The sequence below is a fragment of the Triturus cristatus genome, chromosome 4_2 (genome assembly GCF_964204655.1).
Source record: "Triturus cristatus chromosome 4_2, aTriCri1.1, whole genome shotgun sequence".
NCBI lineage: Eukaryota > Metazoa > Chordata > Amphibia > Caudata > Salamandridae > Triturus > Triturus cristatus.
In genome coordinates this window covers 45425246-45447114 of record NC_140586.1, presented here as the reverse complement: position 1 = coordinate 45447114, position 21869 = coordinate 45425246, and the positions used below count along the sequence as shown (strand labels likewise).

Here is a 21869-nt window from a genome sequence, read left to right as displayed (position 1 = left end):
TTTACAGAGAAATCATGCTCTTGTACGGAAACGATTCACTTCATGCATTTGGAGATACCGGAAGATATGTAATTCAAACTTTCCTTTAATATTTCTATTAGGGACTTGTGATCAGTTTTTATGTTTACATTTGTTCTACAACCAAAATATTTGAATTTCTTCATTGCTCAAGTTACGGCTAAAGATTTTCCATCATAATTGAAAGTCTTTTTTTTCTCTCTCAAGGCCCTGGAGCCACTGGTAATAGTATTATTCCTATGCATTATTACAGCACTCTGAGCAGGGGTGCAACTAGACCCGAACTTCAGGGAGGGGCGAACACTCCCAGCCAGAGCTGGCCCTAGCACTGGTCACACACAGTGTAACAGTCTTTTTTGGTGTCACCTCCCCCATTTCTTCGCGCTCCATGAATTTCCTCACTCCCACTCACCAACAAGCACCTCATCTCTCTAAAGCACGTTTCTGACAAACATTTCATTTTTCTATTGCGCTACTCATAGTTTACTCACACTCATTTCTGTGATCTGCATGGTACACGTTCTTTGCAGCAGGCACATTAACTCTTTGCACTGTGTGGGTGACAGGAGTGCCCATGTGAGTGCACGGTGAGCGATGCGAAAGACTGAGCATAGGGTAAGAGGAGTGACTGCAGGGTGAGTGAGGTGATCATATGAATTTGTGACTGAGATTGCCGATTGAGCAGTGAGGGGGACAGATGAGTGAAGTGTCACATGAGTGCAGGGTAAGTAGTGTGCTCGTGTGGCCACAGGATGAACAGCACAAGGGCATTGTGAATGCAGAGTGATCACTGTGAATGCAGGGTGAGCGGGTGAATGGTGTGAGTGCATGGTGATCAGTATGAGTGCATTATGAACATTGTAAGTGCATGATGAGTGTAAAAGTGAAGGGCGAGAATGAGGAGTGAGTTGTCTGAATGCAGGATGCATTCCCAGACATTTGAAGTAACTCAGCATGTTATTGACGGCGGCATAGGGTTTCAGATATAAGTTAAACTATTGTTATTATGGCATTAATGAGGGATCGAGGGTAGAGCAAATAAATAATGTGCTGATCCTGCAACAAAATTTCAGCCCCCTGATTAGGTTTGGCAGCTCAATATTTTGATGTCCCAGATGGTACAAAAATAAACAGTCACCTAAAGCCGTATTTTCAGCACTTATCTGTGCATATTTTGAAAAGCAAATATAGATAGAAAGTACTCTTAATTGTGTTCTAGGGCTGCCTGAATGATCCATGACTGATAATTAAAGGGAACAAAGACCAAAAAGTCACATTACAAATGAATACTTACTTTTTTATTTATAACCCTATTTAGTGTCAAGACGAGGTCTTTGCAGGCTCTCTAAACAACATATAGCTGGCATTTTTCTTTAGGCAACCCGACTTTATATTCCTTTTCATGAAATGCATTCTCACACTACGGCAGTAAATGTTAAACACAAATGTAAGGAATAGGCAGAATGGAGGCCGAGGGGATACTGTAACCAGAAGAAAACCTAAACCTCGGGAACCAGTTTACAAAGGTATGCAAATGGTCTTTAAAGACCTGTGAAAAATTTGGGCGTGCCGGAGATAAGACTCCAGACACTGTGCAGCCGAGCCCACAGCAGCTCGAGCTGCAGCAGCCTGGGCTGAGATACACGACTGGCCTTTAGCCCTATGGGTGCATCCCGGATTCCTCCTACTTACTGAGAGGAAGACACCTGGTTTGTGTGGATGGCCAACGCAAAGATCGAAACATTTGTGGAAAAGGGAAGTAACGGGTTAAACTGTGCGGACACCAGCAACAAACAACACTAACGAGGGACCACCATGCTTCTGGGTAGGTGGGCAGGAACCAATCCGATTATCCGAAAGGAGGAGAAAAAGATGCTGTTGGGGGTTACGGTGAAGGCGTTTTTTGGGGGTTATGTTTATAGGCTGCACATGGGGTTTGGTTATTTTGTTCACGCGTCGGTGACACCTAACATGATGTAGTTTGGAAACAAATCTTCTACTCTAACCACTGCATAAACTTAATGTATTAGGCACTAATAGGAGGGTCTGCTTTAGGCAGGAGCGATTACTTGATCTAGGTGACGATAACCATGTGGGAGTAAACCTGTTAACTGCGTTGCGAATCGGGTTGGTAAAACAAATCTATGAGGGTCCTTGACGATATCATGGGAGCCCTAGAGTACTTAAATAGCATTTCATGTAAGAAAGCAGGAACACATTCCTGGGTTGCCTGGGAATAGTGCATTAAGGGAGGAGTACCTTCGAATAAAGGTAAAATAAGTGCTTCTTATTTTATTGCACCACGGAGCATTACTTTTCCCCTCATTTTGTCACTCTAATGGGTGTGGTGATGGCCTAAAAATATAGACACCAAAATACCAACTGTATACTTACTGCTGTTTCTTTCTCGAGACTCTTGTTGGCACCATCATGAAGGAAGACACCTAAAGAGAAGAAAGACAACCAAACATCAATTATACCATACCAACAGACGACAGCATCAAGATTTATGCAAACCCTATTCTTTATTTGTACCACAAATAAATATCAAAATTGAGAAACCTACTCAGCCTCCGTGTCCTTATCTCTGCCCAGCCCTCCTACAAGCTCATTTTATTACAATGATATTCAGTACAGTACAGAAAAGTCACATGACCTTAGGTCAGTATTTAAACTCTGCAACAGGAGAAATCTAAATACATTAAATATTGGTACACGTTTAGACTTAATGTACAAGTAGTTGCAAACAGCTAAAGCCCTCACCAAGCTTCGTTGGGGACATGAAGTCCAACAGCACCTGGTGTGCTGTGAGGGCATCATTTTAACAAAGAGCAACATAACATTACAGAACTTGCCTTCAAGATGGTATGTTCATGTAACTCTGCGCCTTCACAATTTAACGAACCATATTTACTATACTTCACGTCTAAAAACCTAGATGAAACATGAAAAAGAAGCCATACAGTATAAATTGCAATACCAGGAAAAGTTCCTGTTCAAAATAAAAATATTTCCCCCCTCCCAGTAAAATATGAATGTCCAATAGTTCCAGGTAACTTGGGAAGATACTGTTTAATGTCACAATGGAGCTTAAATTGAAGGTAGCTTGGGTATATTAACATCACAAGATAAAAGGTTTAATCTCCAAACCTATTCAGATAGTGTAGCGACCTCAGTATCTGCCACCTTGCGACATTACAGGCGGTCTCATGCCCATCGGAGGTCGGGGAGGTCCACCTTGGTACTGGGGCACCATTGGATGTCCTTGTCCATATGGAGGCATACCCCCATGATGATACCCCTGTATGCCCTGGTGAGGGCCACCATACTGACCATGTTGTGGTGGAATTGGATGCCTCATCCCTTGCTGGGAAGACATTCCTTGTTGCTGTGGTGGCATCATCCCCCCCATTGGTCCAACTGGTTGACTACCCATGTTACCCAAGGGTGCTGGAGCAGGCCGAGGAAGATTCCGTTTATATTTAGGTAACTGTGCCCTTCTTTCTTCCAGTGATATATCCTCATCAGGGTGGATCAACTTACTAGTTGCACCGATTGTTGTAAGTGTAGCAGGCTTACTTGTTATGGAAGCCACAGGTTTGACCGCAGTGCTATTTGTAGTGTTAGTGGTTGAAACAGCTGGTTGTGTATAAGCAGGGAATGTGGGTTTGGGAGGTTCCGTAGGTGCTGACTGAACACTATGCAAAGGTTTGAAGTCCGTGCCAACAGGTCCTGCAACAGATGGCTGCGCCTGCCCTGCACTGGGGAAGAGAGGCTTAGTAACTGGAGGCTGAGGGTTTGGTACAGCTACACCAGGAGCTTGAAGTCTGCTAACACTGTGAGCACTCATCTGTTGTGCCTGTGTCATTGGAGGCATACTGGATCCAGGTCGAGGGCCAACAGGTGGTGGAATACCTGGTGGCAAGCCAGGCATCATAGGTGGAATTCCTGGTCTATGGTGCATCATCCCACCCATCTGCATCATCCCAGGATGATGCATGCCCTGCATTACTGGTGGCATTCCAGACATCAACGGTGGAACACCCCCCATCAAAGGTGGCAGACCTGGAGGCATTCCTGGGGTTCCTCCAGGCGGCAATCCTGGCTGTGCCATTGGTGGTATGTAAGACTGTTGTGCTTGCAAGGGTTGCTGATATGATGTTGAAGCAGGCGATTCATCATCATCATATTCATCAGAGTCATCTTGTTTCTTTTTCTGGTTATCTTGTGTGTTCTGATCAAGTAACCGCCTCCTTTCATCCATATCCTTTTCAGGAATGCCTTCCATTCCATAGATTTCCAGTTCAATATCCGTCCTTCCAGGAATTGCATTTGGTACAGCGTCTATAGTTTCTTTGTGAACCTGCATACAATGGATCGTTAAACCAGGACCGGTATACAGTTTTTTATGACATATGTGGCATTTGAAGTGCTTTGCTTTTTGATGCTGTATAAGAATTTTCTCGTCATCAAAATCTCTATTGCAATACCAGCACCAAGGCTTGAGCTGCTTCTTCTTCTTCTGCCCCATGTCGTCCACGCGCCGAGGGCCGACTACTGCAGAAAAGGGGCAAACACAGAGAAGACAAGACGCAGCCACCAGCAAGGAGCCACAAAATGGCCGCACGTAAGCTCACAATCCCAGACTGCACCTAAACTATTGTTGCTTCCATTTGAGATTATACTGCTTTACGTCTCTGGATCAAACAACTGCAGGTTGGGAGCACATTCCTCCATAAAATGTCTACAACCACTCTTACCTTCATATGTTCTTCCTGATTACTGCTCACCACTAATATATTTTATTCTATGGTTTTTGTATAGCGCATGGCTACCCGGAGGCCTCCCAGCACTGCAAAACAGACACCGTAAAGACATAAGTAGCTGAGAGGGGGGTTAATCGCAAAACAGCCAGGTCTTCAAGGCTTTGCGAAAAGGAAGTTCGTGCTCCAGGAGGTGCAATTCTAGAGGTATAGAATTCCAGAGTCTGGGTGCCAAAAAGGAGAAGGAACGGCCACCCCATTGAAGGAAATGACCTGACTAGAGCCACCCGGGGTCACTCACGACCACCTCTCAGCCTTCCATACAAATGAAGAGTCAGTCAGACAGTAGAGAATACAAACCAAATATATTTATTCAGGTGCACTCGTGCGGAGTTCAGTGTGACCAGCCTCCTGGGATTACTGCAGAGGGACTGACTTCAGCAAATATGGTGATACATTATGTACAATTCAGAAACAATGAAGACACGCCCTGACAGGAAATTTCCAGTTGGAGGCAGATAGACAAAGAAGGTACCGAAGGATAAGTTTCGATCCTGAGACCGGGCACATGCTATCTTACTGCCAAGGTCGTTCTGCCCGCTGCTCTAAAGGTGGGAGCAGGCCTCTATCTAGTGGGAAAGGTATGCAATAATAAGAACAGTGTATTCATTAGTAAAGTAAGGCCCAACCTTGAAGAAACTAAAACTACCACAGCTGCTTTCAGCAGAGACAGAGAGGAATTAGTTTCGATCATGACTCAAAATGGCAGCTAAACATAAAATGGTGCTGCAAATGCTAACTTAGGATGTACAATGCATAAACAGCAGCTAAAACATTTTTATTCCAACAGACCCTCCTTTTAGCATTCGCTAACACCTTTTATATTACTATCTAGGAACTGATAACATATTGCGAAAATAAAAGCTATCACTATAAGCCGGAGCATACGTAGTCAGTATTCAAACATACCCTCATCAATTTGCATAATTTCATCAATATGCTTTTGCAACATGATCACAGCATTAGTATCATGAATGGATATTTTTTGTTTAGATGTCAGAGCACTTACACAATACGTGCAACAAGCCGAGAGACAGTGTATGCAGAGGCAACATGTAAAGATGATACCGGCAACTACAACCAAAAAGATAAGGATCTTCCAACCCCATGTTGTTAGCATATTCCAGAACCACCCCGATAGTGTCCAAGTACCTGTCTCTTGGTGTATGCTTGACGAAATTCTATGCAATTTTTGTATGGTTGTATAGACACTGGGGGCGTGGTCAGGTATGTAAACGCAACAGCTGCTGCCAATGATGCGACAGGCCCCTCCCCGATCAGCAAGGATGACGTCTAACACCACCCTGTTCTGTAAGGAAACTAACCTCGTAGTCTGGAGCTTGGCGGTGATGTTTGTCAGTATCCCAGCTGTTGTGTTAATTACCCATTCCACAACTCTTGTTAGCTGACGAAGCTGAAGACTATTAGCCATGGGGCCCCAGAAAGGTAAGAGACCCCGTGCAGCATCATCAAACTGTTGCCAGGTGGTATCTGTCTGATCTATATCCGCAGGGTCAACAACCCTTCTGACTCGGGGCAAGTATATACTCCTACATTGCAGGCGATGGTCTTTATGGTAATTGGGCGGGGCAACATACACAGGAGGGAAGAAGAAAAGAGAGGTAACATCTGCCAGACCACCACCTCGCAAGTCAGATGTGAGCTTGGATCCACAGACAAAATAGACATTCCTGGGTAGAATTAAGGGTGGACTGTTAATCGTGCTTAGTCTGTAGGTGAAATTGCATTTACTTTCCCCCACCTTTACCTCCCCTGTACCCTGGACACAGAAACTAGCTGTTGTGTTAACCACGGACACCAACATCGGTTTGTTCTTTGTAACATTACGATCCTGGAAAGATTGGAAATATTCAGAAGTGTTGAACCTTTGGAAATCAGCCATTTCCATCCTAATCCACGTTTCATTCTTCATTGTATCATATATTCTCATACAGGATTTTGGGGACAATGTACCAGAAGTCCCATTCCTGCCTTTCCTATGGGAGTAAATCCGTGATGAAAACGTATATACTCTACCACGGTGCGAGAGTCAGCAGATGTCATAACCAGAGAAGAGTGTTGGAAATGGTAATGCACCATAACAAGCAATTCAAACCAACCTTCGCAGCTACCAATATATGACAATGGCATGGACAACAAATTATCGCTCTTGTGAGTAACTGAGGGAAGCAATCCACAAACCCAACAATTAGTTGTATTGGACTCATCATGGGCTTGATGCAACATCTGTATAAATACATTTTCTGTGTAAGTGTTTCTATGCTCCCCTTTGTGAGGGGCCAAAGTAACAAACATATGCTCAGGGGAAGTTGGTGTTGTACCAACCAAGGAATGTACAGGATACTTTTCCTCTAGCAACCAAGCTATTCCATGTACAGTTATAAATGCAATCACAACTATCAATATGAAAACTATTTTCCTCTTTGTGGACCAGCCTGCGTTAGTCGCGGTGATGCCAATGGCTCCTCCTCCTTCTCAATAGGTCGACCAAACGGATGCATCATGAATCAAGAAAAGGAATGCATTAAAACTGATAGCAAAGGCAATTGTTACCAGCGTCCGTCTGAGCCTCATTGGTACAGGCTCCTATTATTCATCAACGTTGGCACTCTTGGGCACCGGCGGTGGAGCTGCTCAGTCCTAGCTCTCGATGAATCCCACGTCGCACAGGATAGTGTACCCACCTCCTAGGGAGCACATTCGATTTATCCTGTCCAATGTGAGAACAGTGCACGAATCTCGCCTCACCCTAAACTAACACCGTTGGTACTACAGCAAAGTACACCCTAACTTACACATTCCATCCCTGACTAGTCTGACTTCTCCTTTGGTGTACTGTTCCTCAGCTGAGGGAGCAAATTGTACCTGGCGACTCCAGGCACAGAGGGGTCAGTAAACAATGGCTCTTTAATGGCTCGAATTTCCGAGGGTACTGCTGCATTTAGTAGTTCATCATTCTCTGCATCCATTTGGGTCCATGTAAGCTTTGCATCGCCAAAAGGGACGAACTGGGGCACTTTCTCACCCTCAGTGTCCCCAATGCCATCCCTCACCCACTGATTATAGGGTAAGGGCAAGGGTATCCTGCGGCAATGGCTGGAATGAATCCAATTCTTTCGGCCGGCGACCTTCACAGTGGTCCAGGTTGCAAGGAGGACTTGCTCGGGCCCCTTCGACAGGGGCTCCAAGCTCTTCTTCCGCTGAAAATTGCACAGCAGAATCCAGCCCCCCTGCTGGATATTGTGACCGGGTCCCTCTGGTGTGGGTGGGAGTGACTCATGAATCTGTTGGTGAATAGAACACACATTTTCAGTTAACTGGCACAGGTAATCTGTTAATCTCAGAAAATCTACGCGGCGTGGGACGCCCCAGACATTTGCAGGTTGTCCAAACACGACCTCGTAGGGTGGCAATCCTGTCCTAGAATGTGCTGTAGTTCTTGTAGACAAAAGCACTAGTGGTAAAGCATCTGGCCACTGTAACCCTGTAGTCTCCTGAATCTTTGCCAATTTCAGTTTGAGAGTACCATTGTACTTCTCAACCAAACCTGCTGACTGGGGGTGATTCGCAGCATGAAATTTGCGCTTTATGTGCAAACTGTCACAAACTAACTGGATAACCTTGGCATTAAAGTGACTTCCGTTATCACTCCAGATCAAATGGGGCAAGCCGAATCGAGGAAAAAACTCCTTTAGGAGTACCTTTGCAGTCGCAATGGCTGTATTCTCTTCAGTAGGGTAAGTCTCAACCCATTTACTGAATGCACAAACAACCACCAACACATACTTCAAATTATTGACCCTATTCATCTCAATGTAGTCCATTGAAAGGACCTCAAAAGGGAAAGTGGGAGTGTTGAAAATTGAAACAACGATGTGATTAAGCATTCACTAAAGACATAAATTCCCCTTTAGGACCGAGTTTCTTTCGTTATGTTGACTAAAGTCTGGACTCCATTTTGTATTGTCATGTCTCCACGTGCTCAGCACGAGAAGAGTCCTATCTTCGTGTTAGTTGCTCTTGTAATCTTCCTAGTAACAGTCTATAAAATAGCTCCTTTGTCCGTCTGGCGCATGCCCAGGCTTGACCACATCTGTTATCAGTTAATCCTCGCTTGACCATGTTTTCGCGGGCTTAGAGATGTGTTAACTCCGCCCACATATTGATTCTGTATCGAAAATGTCCATAAAAGGTAATGTTCTTCGCCTCATGTTGTATCCACCCACTTATGAGCCCCTCTGTTGTGTATAAAAGGGGACTGTGTTCGCAAGTTCTGTGTGCTACTCTATGCAATACCGAAGGGTGTTGTATGGATTGTAGGACCACCCTTAAGGGTTAATAAACTTTGTCTTTGTACTTTGCAGTTTCCGTGCCAACTTCCTTGTAGACTCCATTACAGGAGAGCGAACCCTTGTGTCCTGCGGGCCTAGCTGGGGCCTGTATTCATCAATTGGCGCCCGTCACGTGGGGCTCATCGGCGACTCGGATGCTCGAAGGACTGGTCGTGACGAAGGTGAGGAATTTGGCCGGGGATGTGATCACTGCCAGAGGCATTTTAGTCCTGGCATCCCGAGGTTTTCTTCCTTCCCTTCCGAACTGACCATCTGGGTGGCGCCGGTCCTCGACTGAGACCTCTTCTGTCGGTTCTGCCGTGACAGCCGTTTGGGCGAATTTTGGAGCTTGGCAGTTGGAATCTGGACACTCTTGATTGGTAAGAACCGTTGTACGGTACTTGCTCCGAGTTTTTGAAGCCTGGGTTGGCTATTTGAGTTTGATTTGTGATGACCGGCCATATCTTGTATTGATTACTGTGAGAATATATGCGTTGCAACACATATAGGCAGGTAATGTGGAGATATTTCTCCGGAGCTGTGTAAATTTGAACGGCGCAAAGTTTAAGTGCCATTTTTTTGATAATACTGCATATTTTGCATTATTTTTGAGCATGCCTGCTTTTAGCGCACTCCGTAAGTGGTGCTGCTGCTTTGGAAACCGGTTAAACCTCGAGGAATCTGCTCCAGCCCCCCCAGAGGGGACTCCTAATAGGGATATGTATGTGAAGCATGGTCTTTCTTCCATAATGTACAGCACAGTATGGAGGAAATACACCAAAAAGGATCCTGAGTTGCGCTGGCCTTTGTATGGATCATTTGATATGCGTAAGATTGAGTATGTGGAACAGTGTATGTGTAAACGGCGTGCTCGTCAAGATATGTTTGAGTGTGTGCGATTATGGGTGAAGGAAGTGCGTGAGCGAGAAAAACGTGAGAAAGCGCTGTTTGATAAAGAGCAACGGAAGAATGATCATGTGCGAGCGCAGGAAGCGAAGCGTCGGGAGGAAAGAGAACAGACGGAGAGACAAGAGAAAGAGCGTAGGCTGCAAGTGTTGGGTCAATATGCTGTTCGGCAGCCTCTTTATCCTGTCCTTACTAATCTTGATGATGATTTTTTCCTATTAGATCGTTCCCCGCCACCTTATGTGGGTGCGTCTGCTCCGACAGTTCAGGATTCTGGATCGGGTAAAGATAAGATAGACACGCGATCCATGTTATCTCTTGAGCGCTCGGGTGAGCTTCGGAAACTTTCTTATCGTGCAGTTTCAAATAAGATGTCTTCTGCAGAGTTATTACCGGTTCTGGAAGGATGGCAGGATAGGGAGAAATTGTATTTTGCTGCCATTTTCTCTGATGAAGTGGTTGCTGCCTTTCGAAAATATTCTGATGTTTTTGAGCCACAGGAGATAGTGTCGGATTCTAGAGCACTGCGTAATGGTACTTTCTCTCCCTCTCAGGTGCCTGATGCGGTCCGACGTCTGTTTGCGCTACGGGATGAGATGCTTCAGCTGCGGGACAAAGCGCGCCGGAACAAGGAGGAGGAGAGCTTGACCTTGCAGGCGGACGACCAGCAGCCGTCTTCCTCCCAGTCAGATAAGGGCGAACTAGTGCATGCTAAACCCATGCGAGAGGCGGCACCTTTGTATGTTCCTCCTAAAGGAGCGGGAACTAGTGCGGATATTACTTCTGCCGATGCTAAGGGATATTTTGTGTACAATTGGGTTTATACTCCCTGGCATAGGGCTGATGTTATGGCATTAAAGAATGCATTGCCTGACCCTCGCAAGAATCCAGCGGCCTTTTACGAAGAAGTCGAAGGGGCCTTGAATTCTTGTACTATGACCTTAGCAGATATAGACCTGTTCTTTGGGCTTATCTTACCACCGGATATGTGGCGATCTGTACGGAAGGTGGATGATCAAGCCGCTTTTAAGGCTAGGTGGTCTGAGATTGAGGATGAGGATAGGGAGAGGAAGCCCGCGCAGAAACCGCCTCAGATTATCTTAGATCTCCCCGCTGCTATTTTGACCAAGTTGAAAACAATTATTCCCCCTAAAAAGATTGACTGGAACATGTTAGCCTCGTGTAAACAGAAAGTTGATGAATCAGTTGCAGATTTCTTTACGCGCTTTGAGGAGACATTTCATGATTTTAGTGGTCAGTCACTTACGGATGATACGGGTCGACACCTTTTTGCTGATAAATATGTGGCGAATTTATTACCGGAAATAGCAGCTCGTTTAAAAGCGAGTGAAAGTTCTTGGTCCACCGCGTCTCCGACATCCCTCCTGACTATAGCTCAGTATTATGAGCGTCAGGAACAAGAAGCTAAGGGGCAGGAGGAGAAGAAATCGAAAGATTTAAAAACGAAGGTGATGTTAGCGCAAGTGTATGGTCCGCCTCGTCGGGGTGTCAATAGAGGTAGGGGAGGATTCTATGGTTCCCCTTCGGGTCGATCAGATTTAAATAGGAATCAATGTGCGTATTGTAAACAGTCGGGTCATTGGGCCAGAGATTGTCCGGCGTTGTATGCATCTCGCCAGGGGCATAATCAAGGTCCACCAAGAGGTAGAGGGGGTTTCCCGAATCTCAGAGGGAATTCTAATGATCGTGCTCGCTTTGAACCTACCGTGCAGCAGCGAGATAGACCTAATGTCTTTGATCGACAGCACCAGTACCAAGTGTCAGGGACGGACCGCTCTGGGTACCATGATTCGCAGCATGCATAGGAATGCGTTGGATGGGGGTTAGAATCAGTTGAAGTGCCGGTTGATCAGAAGGGTCCTTATGTCTCAGCGAAGGTTTTGGGTTCTACTGATCGGTTCCTCGTAGATACAGGAGCGACTCGTAGCGCGCTGTCTAAACAATTGGTTCCGAGGGCTCCCCCATCTGGCTTAATGGTTACATCGGTAGGGTTTGATGGTACACTCTCTCGAAGCCCTCTTTCTCGACCCCTTGCATTCCAGGTTGATCCCTTTTCTGCACCCTGTCCGTTTTTGCTTGCCCCGAACACGCCTGACAACATTATGGGTCTTGATATGCTCAAGCACTTCAGAGCTACGATCCGCTGCTCCCCCGCTGGAGTACGTGTGATATTAAACGATAATCACCCTCTGACAGAACGGATGTGTGTGGTTGCAGAGGATACTGTGTTAGCTTCTCTCCCTCGTACTTTGTGGGCCATTTCGGATACTGATGTGGGACAGATGGTGATTCCGCCTGTCCATATTAGTGTCAAGGAGGGGGCGGTGTTACCACGCCTCCCTCAGTATCGTATTTCCCAGGAGGGGGAGGAGGCCCTTATACAGATTGTGCAGGATTTGATTAAGGTGGGAGTAGTGGAGGAAGTTCCCTACAACGTCTGTAACAGTCCGATTTTACCCATCTTGAAGAAAGATACGGATGCCAAAGTTTATCGGTTTATCATTGATTTGAGGGAGGTGAACAAGATCGTGATACCTCAGTATCCAGTGGTTTCTGATATCACGACGTTGCTCACTTTGGTCCCGCCAACGGCGACCACGTTTTCGGTTATTGGTTTGAAAAATGCCTTCTTTTCAATCCCTATTCATCCTGATAGCCGATACCTTTTTGGTTTCACTCTGAATAATAGGTCTTATCGATTTTGTAGAGTTCCTCAGGGCTACACAGAAAGCCCTAGCATTTACAGTGAAGCATTGAAAAGGCAATTGGATTCTTTTGTTCTGCCTGAGGGTGTCGCCCTTATACAATATGTCGATGACATCTTGTTGGCGGCTGACACTCCTGAGCTGTGTGAGAAGAGTACGTTATCCTTGCTTTCCTTTTTGGCATTTCACAATCACAAAGTATCGAGGAAGAAATTGCAATTCTGTAGACCAAAGGTGACTTATTTGGGTCACCTTTTGTCTAAGGAGGGGCGTGCACTCACACCAGATCGTATTCAAGCAATTTTGGACACGCCAGTGCCTTCCACACAGAAGGACGTGCGTGCATTTTTGGGTCTTGTTTCTTTTTGTAGGCAATGGATATTAGGGTTTTCACACATAGCCAAGCCATTATTAGCCCTTTTGACAAAAGACACACCTATTCCGCTTCCCTGGTCAAATGAGTGTGACATTGCCTTCCAGCAATTGCGACAGGCCCTTTGTTCAGCACCAGTGTTAGGGACCCCTGATTATACAAAACCCTTTTCGCTGTATGTGCATGAGAAAGATGGATGTGCATTATCAGTTTTAGTGCAGATGCACGGCGGCAAGCAGCGCCCTTGTGCATATTTTTCGGCTGTACTTGATCCTGTTGCCCGAGCATTGCCTGGTTGTTTTCGCTCGGTGGCGGCGACAGCTGTGTCAATACGCCAAAGCGAGGGAATTGTGTTATCTCACAAACTGTTGGTATTAGTCCCCCATGCTGTTGATGCCCTGCTTAATCAGACAAAAACGCAGCATTTGACCAGTGCCCGTTTAACGGGATATGAGTTGACGCTTTTGGCTCCTCATATTACGTTAAAGAGGTGTGTAACGTTAAATCCGGCTACATTGTTGCCGTTTCCGGAAACTCAGTCTGAAGCACGAAAAGCACATGATTGTATTCTTGTGACTGAGGAACAGACAAAGGGTCGTATTGATCTCCAAGATACGCCCTTTCCAGATGTTGATGGAGAATTGTGGGTGGACGGATCATGCCTGAAGCTACCAGATGGTACGACTTCAGCAGCGTATGCAATTACCACACTGCAAACAATAGTGGAGACAGCACGCATACCACAGAAATCAGCTCAAGCAGCGGAACTTATAGCATTAACACGAGCATGTGAGCTCAGTACAGGATTGTGTGTGAATGTTTATACAGATAGTCGCTATGCCTTCGGAGTAGCGCATGATTTCGGCCTACTCTGGAAGGAGAGAGGGTTTCTAACGTCGCATGGAGTACAGATAATGCATGGAGAGTTAGTTCACAACCTTTTGACCGCATTGACATATCCGAAGAAGATTGGTATAATTAAATGTAGTGCCCATAAGAAAGTGGTTGATAAAGTTGGAGAAGGGAATGCTTTGGCTGACCGGGTGGCACGGGAGACTGCAATGCAGCCTGGTGCTACTGCCATGTACGTAGTGAAGTCGCAGGTAGAAAGAGGGCACGATGCAAAGAGAGAAGTGCTGGAAATACAGAGGACCGCTCTGACAAAGAACGGGAGCAATGGTCCAATGATGGAGAATTGGATGATGAGGGTTGTTGGAGAAATAAGCAGATGGATAGATGGAAGTTACCCACAGCTTTTGTACAACCTATGGTTCAGATGGCACATGGGCTAGCACATGTTGGAGCTTCCGCAATTGTAAAATTGCTTACTCAAGTCTGGGAGCATCCAGAGATTGCTAGCACGGCAAAGAGGGTAGTGCAGACCTGTATGATTTGTCTGAGGTATAACCCAGGAAAGGGTATTAGAACTCCAGCAGGAGGATTTGTGACACCTACTGCACCCTTTGAGGTTTTGCAGATGGATTACATCCAGCTTGAACGCTGTAACAATTTGAAGTATGTTCTAGTAGTGGTTTGTGCCTTCAGTAAATGGGTTGAGGCATACCCTACGAAAGATAATACTGCAATGACTACAGCCAAGATGCTATTGAAGGAGTTCTTCCCTCGATATGGCGTTTGTAGACTGCTGTGGAGTGATAACGGACCTCGCTTTATAGCGGATGTTATAAAGTATGTCCTGAAGGGTCTAGGCATTACCCAGAAGTTTCATGCAGTGTTTCACCCTCAGTCTGCAGGACTGGTTGAGAAGTATAATGGTACGCTGAAGCTCAAGATCGCTAAGATCCAAGCTTCGACTTCTTTGACTTGGCCAGATGCTTTACCGCTGGCATTATTGTCAATTAGATCGATACCACATTCTCGAACCGGTCTCACGCCTTATGAGATCGTTTTTGGACGCCCAATGAATATTTGGGGTCCACCAAGGCCTAAGGCTGTGTATGACGTACCTTGTGTAATGATGAATGATTATCTGGCACAGTTAACGGATAACTTGGTTTCTATTCATCAACAGGTCCGAGAGGCGCTCCCTGATCGGTCCACAGGCGAAGGTCATAGTCTCCGACCTGGAGACTATGTTATGCTGAAGATTTTTGAAAGGACGAACAGCTTGGAGCCGAGATGGGTTGGTCCTGAGCAAGTCTTACTTGCAACGAGGACGGCTGTGCGGGTTTCCAACCGAAAGAACTGGATCCATTCCCTGCACTGTCGTAAAGTGCCGCCTGGATTGGTGGAGCCTGCTGTATTGACCGACCATCGAGAAATTCTGACTGCAGAGAAAGGCCGTGCTGTGGAACCGAACGATACTGAGGAGCTCTTTCCGGACCACGTGATTCCTGGAGGAAGACGATATCATCTCAGACCAAGGAAGTGAATTTTTCAGTATCAGGACAAGTTGTCAGAACGGCCCTTAGGTTAGTGAAACGGAGAGCCAATGTGGCAAGGGGGGGGAGCAGCCCTGCATTAGTATAGCGACACCCGTCTTGGCCCGCTGGTGAAGAAATCAACCGCTGCCTAAGGGGAAGAGTTCTGACAACCTTTTAGTTTCAGGAAGATATTGATTTTTCATTCTAAAATGGAGAAAAAGAAAATCCTTTGTGCAACAGGTTTTATTCTTACAGTAGCTATTGTTGGGATAACCACATGGTTTGTTGAGGATGTGACTCCTGCTCGAGAGTTGCTTGTTTTGACTACTCCAGTGCCTGAGGAGCACTACTTTTATACCCTTCCTTATCAAGAGTTGAAGCATCGCCAGTCTTATTTAAATAACACTTTCATCCAGATGTTGCATCATACCCATGTTGCCACTAATGCTACGAACTGTTGGATATGTGGCATGATGCCAGCTCACCAGAAGAAAGGAGGAACTCCGTTTATACCTCTTCCTTTTTCTCATAATGGCTCTTGTAGAGCATGGTACACTTTGCTTTTTGCCACTCGGAAACCTACAGTGGGACGGTTACTCTTCAGACTTAATAGGGAATATCATCAAGATAAAGATGGTTATCCACAAGCGAATGGGACAATTTGGGAATGGGAAGAGTATCGACCAGACAATGAATCGATTCCCTATATTTTCACGAACACTAGGGACACTGTGGGGAACGACCGATTCGTGATTCAAGTGGCACAAGCTCAAGCGGACCTGTGTGTCCAGAGTGTGGGTTATATTCCTGTTGGTGTTAGTGACTGTATCACTATCCTGAACATCGACGGGTTGAATAACAGTACCTTCTTAGCATCCCATAATACATACTTCGTATGTGGAAATAAAGGTTATTATCGTTTGCCAGCCGGTTGGTCTGGAGTATGTTACGTAGCATTCCTATTACCTCCTGTATTCTTGGCACCTGCATCTTATCATAAAGATTTGAAGTTGTTGAATAATGTGACTGTAAATAGGTATAAACGTACTCTATCTATTGATGATGTTGACCAAACCGATACTAGCTTGCAGCAGTATATTGATTTTAATTTAGGATTGTTCTTCTTTGTTGGAGCTGCCCTAAATAGTAGGAAAGTTCGAAGGTTAACAAGAGTTGTAGAGGCTGTGACAAATCAAACCGCTGCTGCTCTTGGGAATCTTACGGAAGAATTACAAATCACTAGAATTGTTGCATTGCAGAATCGTATGGTGTTAGATGTTATGTTAGCTGACCGAGGTGGAGCATGTAAAATTATCGGAAGTAGTTGTTGTGTGTTTATTCCTGACCACACGCCATCAGTCTATAATGCTATTAACAAGTTACATAAAATTGCAGCTAAAATCCATACAGAAAATGGCACTTGGACCTTTTCTGGATGGTTTTGGGCATTGATCACCACATGGGGGTGGAAGGTTTTAACTGGTCTCTGTATTATCGTAGCAATTCTGTTTTCCTGTTGCATTTGTATCCAATGTGGTCCTTTACTCTGTTCCCTATGTATGTCACTCTGTATTCCTGATAAGAAAGCTATTGCCAATGTCACTTACCAGAAACATTTAACTAAAGAAATAGAAGAAATGATGAAAATTGACATATACGATGATTATTCTAATGAACCGGATGTCTTCAGTAAATGCTGAAAGGGTCGTCTGTTGAAAATTGAAACAACGATGTGATTAAGCATTCACTAAAGACATAAATTCCCCTTTAGGACCGAGTTTCTTTCGTTATGTTGACTAAAGTCTGGACTCCATTTTGTATTGTCATGTCTCCACGTGCTCAGCACGAGAAGAGTCCTATCTTCGTGTTAGTTGCTCTTGTAATCTTCCTAGTAACAGTCTATAAATAGCTCCTTTGTCCGTCTGGCGCATGCCCAGGCTTGACCACATCTGTTATCAGTTAATCCTCGCTTGACCATGTTTTCGCGGGCTTAGAGATGTGTTAACTCCGCCCACATATTGATTCTGTATCGAAAATGTCCATAAAAGGTAATGTTCTTCGCCTCATGTTGTATCCACCCACTTATGAGCCCCTCTGTTGTGTATAAAAGGGGACTGTGTTCGCAAGTTCTGTGTGCTACTCTATGCAATACCGAAGGGTGTTGTATGGATTGTAGGACCACCCTTAAGGGTTAATAAACTTTGTCTTTGTACTTTGCAGTTTCCGTGCCAACTTCCTTGTAGACTCCATTACAGGAGAGCGAACCCTTGTGTCCTGCGGGCCTAGCTGGGGCCTGTATTCATCAGGAGGTGGAAAATTACCGGGTGGTGTAGGGGAACCCTTGTCAGGATTGTGCAACATGCACACCATGCAGTAGTTTACTAAATGTACAGCCGTCTTCGAAATGTTGTCATTTTGCCATTCGGGGTCTAACAACTTGCAAATACCCTTAGCACTGACATGGGCTGGGCCATGAGCCATCATGACTACAGGAAGAACATATGCATCTGGCAACATCCATCTCTGCTTCCCTGACTTGTCAATCCAACATCGCTCATTGTTCATTTGTGCGGTACTTTCCTGCCACACTGCTAATTCCTCCACTGTAGCCTCACTCCTAGCGGGACCTGCCACAACCATTCCTTTCATCTTAGTTCGGGATGTTCTTTAGCTGTTTGATCTGCAAAAGCGTTCCCCTTACCCACATCGTCAGTAACTACCCTATGGGTGCTGCACTTCACTATGGCCAATTTCTTAGGGAGTGTCAAAGCAGACAGAAGCCTATATATTAGAGGACCGTGTTGAATTTTCGTCCCATGGGAAGTAAGGAACCGCCTCTCTGCTCAGAGCTGGCCAAAATTATGGGTGATTCCAAACGCGTACTGACTGTCAATATAAATATTGACAACTAGTCCCTCACTCAATTCACAGGCTCGAATAAGGGCAACAGGCTTTGCAGCTTGGGCCGACTGATGGGGAACTTGTGATGGCTCAACTACTGTACGCAGTGTATTAATGGCGTACGCAGCAGTTGTAGTGCCATCTGGTAACTTAAAGCAAGAGCCATCAACATATAGTTCCCCTTGAGGGTCAGATAAGGGAACATCAGTCTACGAAAGGTCTACCCGTCCTTTCGTCTCCTCTTCTGTCCGGAAGATACAATCATGTATGTCAATCTTCTCATTCTCAGAAGGGAGGGGTAGTAATGTGGCTGGATTCAGAGTGGCACAGCGTTTGATCGTAATGTGCTTCACAAAGAGCGTTAGCTCGTAACCTGTCAGACGTGCACTGGTGAGGTGCTGTGTCCTTGTCTTATTCAAAAGTGTATCCACAGCATGAGGTACCATAACTGTAAGGTCAGTATCAAGTACGAGTCCAGCCAATTGTCTTATTGAGACAGCTGCAACAGCTCAGGAGGGCTCGTACGACAGGGTCAAGCACAGCAGAGAAATAAGCACAATGTCGTTGCTTATCCCCAAATTTTTGTGTTAAAACAGAAAGCGCACAACCACCCATCTCATGGACGTACAATACAAAGCATTTAGTGTAGTTAGGGGTACCAAGCACTGGAGCTGAGCAAAGCTCAGTTTTTAATTGTTCAAAAGACTCCTGACACTCTGGCGCTCAAGGCAGGGGTTTATGCACATCTTTTAGTGTTAAAGCAAGAAGGGCTTAATAAGCGGAAAATAACCAGGTATCCACTGCCTGCAATAGGAAGTGATACCTATGAAACTGCGCACATCTTTCTGAGTTTGCGGAACAGGCATTTTAACAATGGTACTGATACGCTCAGGGGTCAATCTCCTACCATCCTTTGACAGTAGGTGAACTAAATAGGTGAACTCCTGTCGACAATTCTGAAATTAGGAAAGAGATACTTTATGGCCATGTTGAGTTAAATGTAACAACAAATTAACTGTACTGTCTCTGCAACCTTGTTCTGTATCCGAAGCGATGAGCAAGTCATCGACATATTGAAGCAATACATCAACTGTAGGCAGCAACAAGGAATCCAGCTGACTTTTCAAGGCCTGACTATAGATACTCGGACTCTCTGTATAGCCTTGAGGAGCACAACAGAATCTAAAGCTTCTATCAGCTAGGGTGAACCCGAACAGATATCTGCTATCAGGATGAATGGGAATACTGAAGAATGCATTCTTCAAATCAATGACTGAAAAGAATTTAGCAGAAGAAGGAATCATTGTCAAGTGAGTTGTAATGTCAGGAACCACTGGAAACTGGGGGATCACTATTTTGTTAACTTCACGCAAGTCAATTACAAAGCGATAAACATCTTCCTGATACTCAGAGGGACCCGAAGGTGTTCGTTTAAGAATGGGAAGAACATCTTCCGCTATGCCCAGGTTCGACACGCCCTGCTCTCGGTCTTTGGAGAGGGGACCAAGATCCCGGTTTCCTCGCCCCTCGAGGACCGCCTACTTGACGGACATGTCCCTGACAGTACTATTTCTTTAATTTATAAGAAACTGATTAATCATCGGGCTGACCTCTTGGTGCGCCTTCGGGAGGCTTGGACGGGGGATGGGGTGGAATTGGACGACGAGGACTGGCAGTCTGCACTGTCGTCCCCCAAGGAGGTCGCCATTCCAGCCCGTCTCCGGTTGGTGCAGCTTAAGATTCTTCACCGGGTGTATGTGACGGGTCCTCGCTTGGTCTCGATGGGGTATTCCGACGATGGGCTCTGTAAGCGGGGTTGTGGGCTCAGCGCCACCTTTCTCCATATCCTGTGGGAGTGCCGCGAGGTGGCGGACTACTGGCGCCGGGTACATACGGTTATGGGACAGGTCACTGGGGTTGTGCTGCTGCCGGAGGTGCGTCGCTGTGTCCTGAATGTGTGGGAGCCCAATGATTATAGCGCGGCTCAGACTCGGTGGGCGGCCCTGGGGAACATGATTGCCAAGAGAGATATAGCGCAGCTTTGGGGTGCCCAGCGGCCGCCCACCGTGTCAGTATGGAAGGAGAATATGGACTGGTGTATGTTCAGGGAGAAGACTGTGTATGTTGCCCGTGGTAAGCCGGGGGCATGGGGCAGAATCTGGGGGCAATGGAATGCATATCGCGGGGGTATCTGTACGCCCCCCCTGGTGGACACCGATATCGCCATGTCCCCCTGACCCTTGACGGTTCCGGGCACCTTTTGGAATGACTACATATGGACGTTCATTTCCCTTGGCCCCCCCCCCCGTCCCCAGCCTCCCGGTACTCCTTCCTTTCGCGTGCTGCTTAATGGTCTGAACTGGAGTTCCCCGGAGGAAGCCTGACCTGCACTGTTTGTCTTTATGCCTCGCCTTTTGTTTTTCTTTTAGTTTTTTGTGTTTGTTGGATTTAAGTCTCCTGTTCCTTTAGAACTATCCGGAGTCACTACGGGGCCGAACCCCGGGACCCGACTGCAGCTTTGATAAATGTATACTTCATTCTGTCCTTAGCGGCCGGCCCTGGTGGTTGTAGGCCCGTGCTTGTAATCGAATTATTGTTCAATAAAAACCTTTAAAAACAAACAAAAAAAAAAAAAAAAAAAGAATGGGAAGAACAGGGCTATTACAAACATTAGCAGTCGTCTCCTCAACCACTCCTTTCTCAATCAAATCCTGCACAATTTGTATCAAAGCTCGCTCACCTGCCTGCGGTATTTTATACAAAGGGATACCGGGTAAAATAGTACCTTCCTTGACACGTATCGAAACGTGTGATATCTGTATCAAACCCACATCTGTGTCGCCCGTTGCATACAGTGTGTGTGGCACATCCTTGAATTCAGCAGGTAGGGTTGCATCTTTGGATAAACACTGCTTAGCGCACACCACATCAGGACCCATCCTTATATATGCACCTGCTGGGGAGCAATAGATCGTAGCATGCAATTTCTTCAACAAATCCAAACCCATCAAATTCCCTCCACAATTGGACGTCAACAAGAATGGTGAATCCACAGTGAAAGGACTAATAGTCAACAAAAGGGGTTTTGAAATGGGGCTCACAACAGGTACACCAGAAAAGCCTACAAAACCTTATTATGGCCAGACAGAGCCACCCCAGGGACCAAGGAACGAGAAATAGAGCTGTTTGTTGCACCTTTATCCACCAAGAACTCAAACCATGCACATCTGCACTGACGTACGGACCACGTTGATCTACAGGTATCGGAACTGGTCCCTCACACTGTCCTTGGCTGTCATAACTGTAAGACATACCTATCACCTCATCTGTGTCGTAATCACCATGATAATACTGTCCTCCCCGAGGGTCATCACAATAATTCTGGT

At 45.8% G+C, this 21869-nt stretch overlaps 1 pseudogene; it reads right to left on the bottom strand.

The window, feature by feature from the left end:
• Positions 1 to 2630: 2630 nt before the first annotated feature.
• LOC146832921 (BUB3-interacting and GLEBS motif-containing protein ZNF207 pseudogene) lies at positions 2631 to 4649 on the bottom strand (annotated as a pseudogene).
• Between the last annotated feature and the right edge of the window lie 17220 nt (positions 4650 to 21869).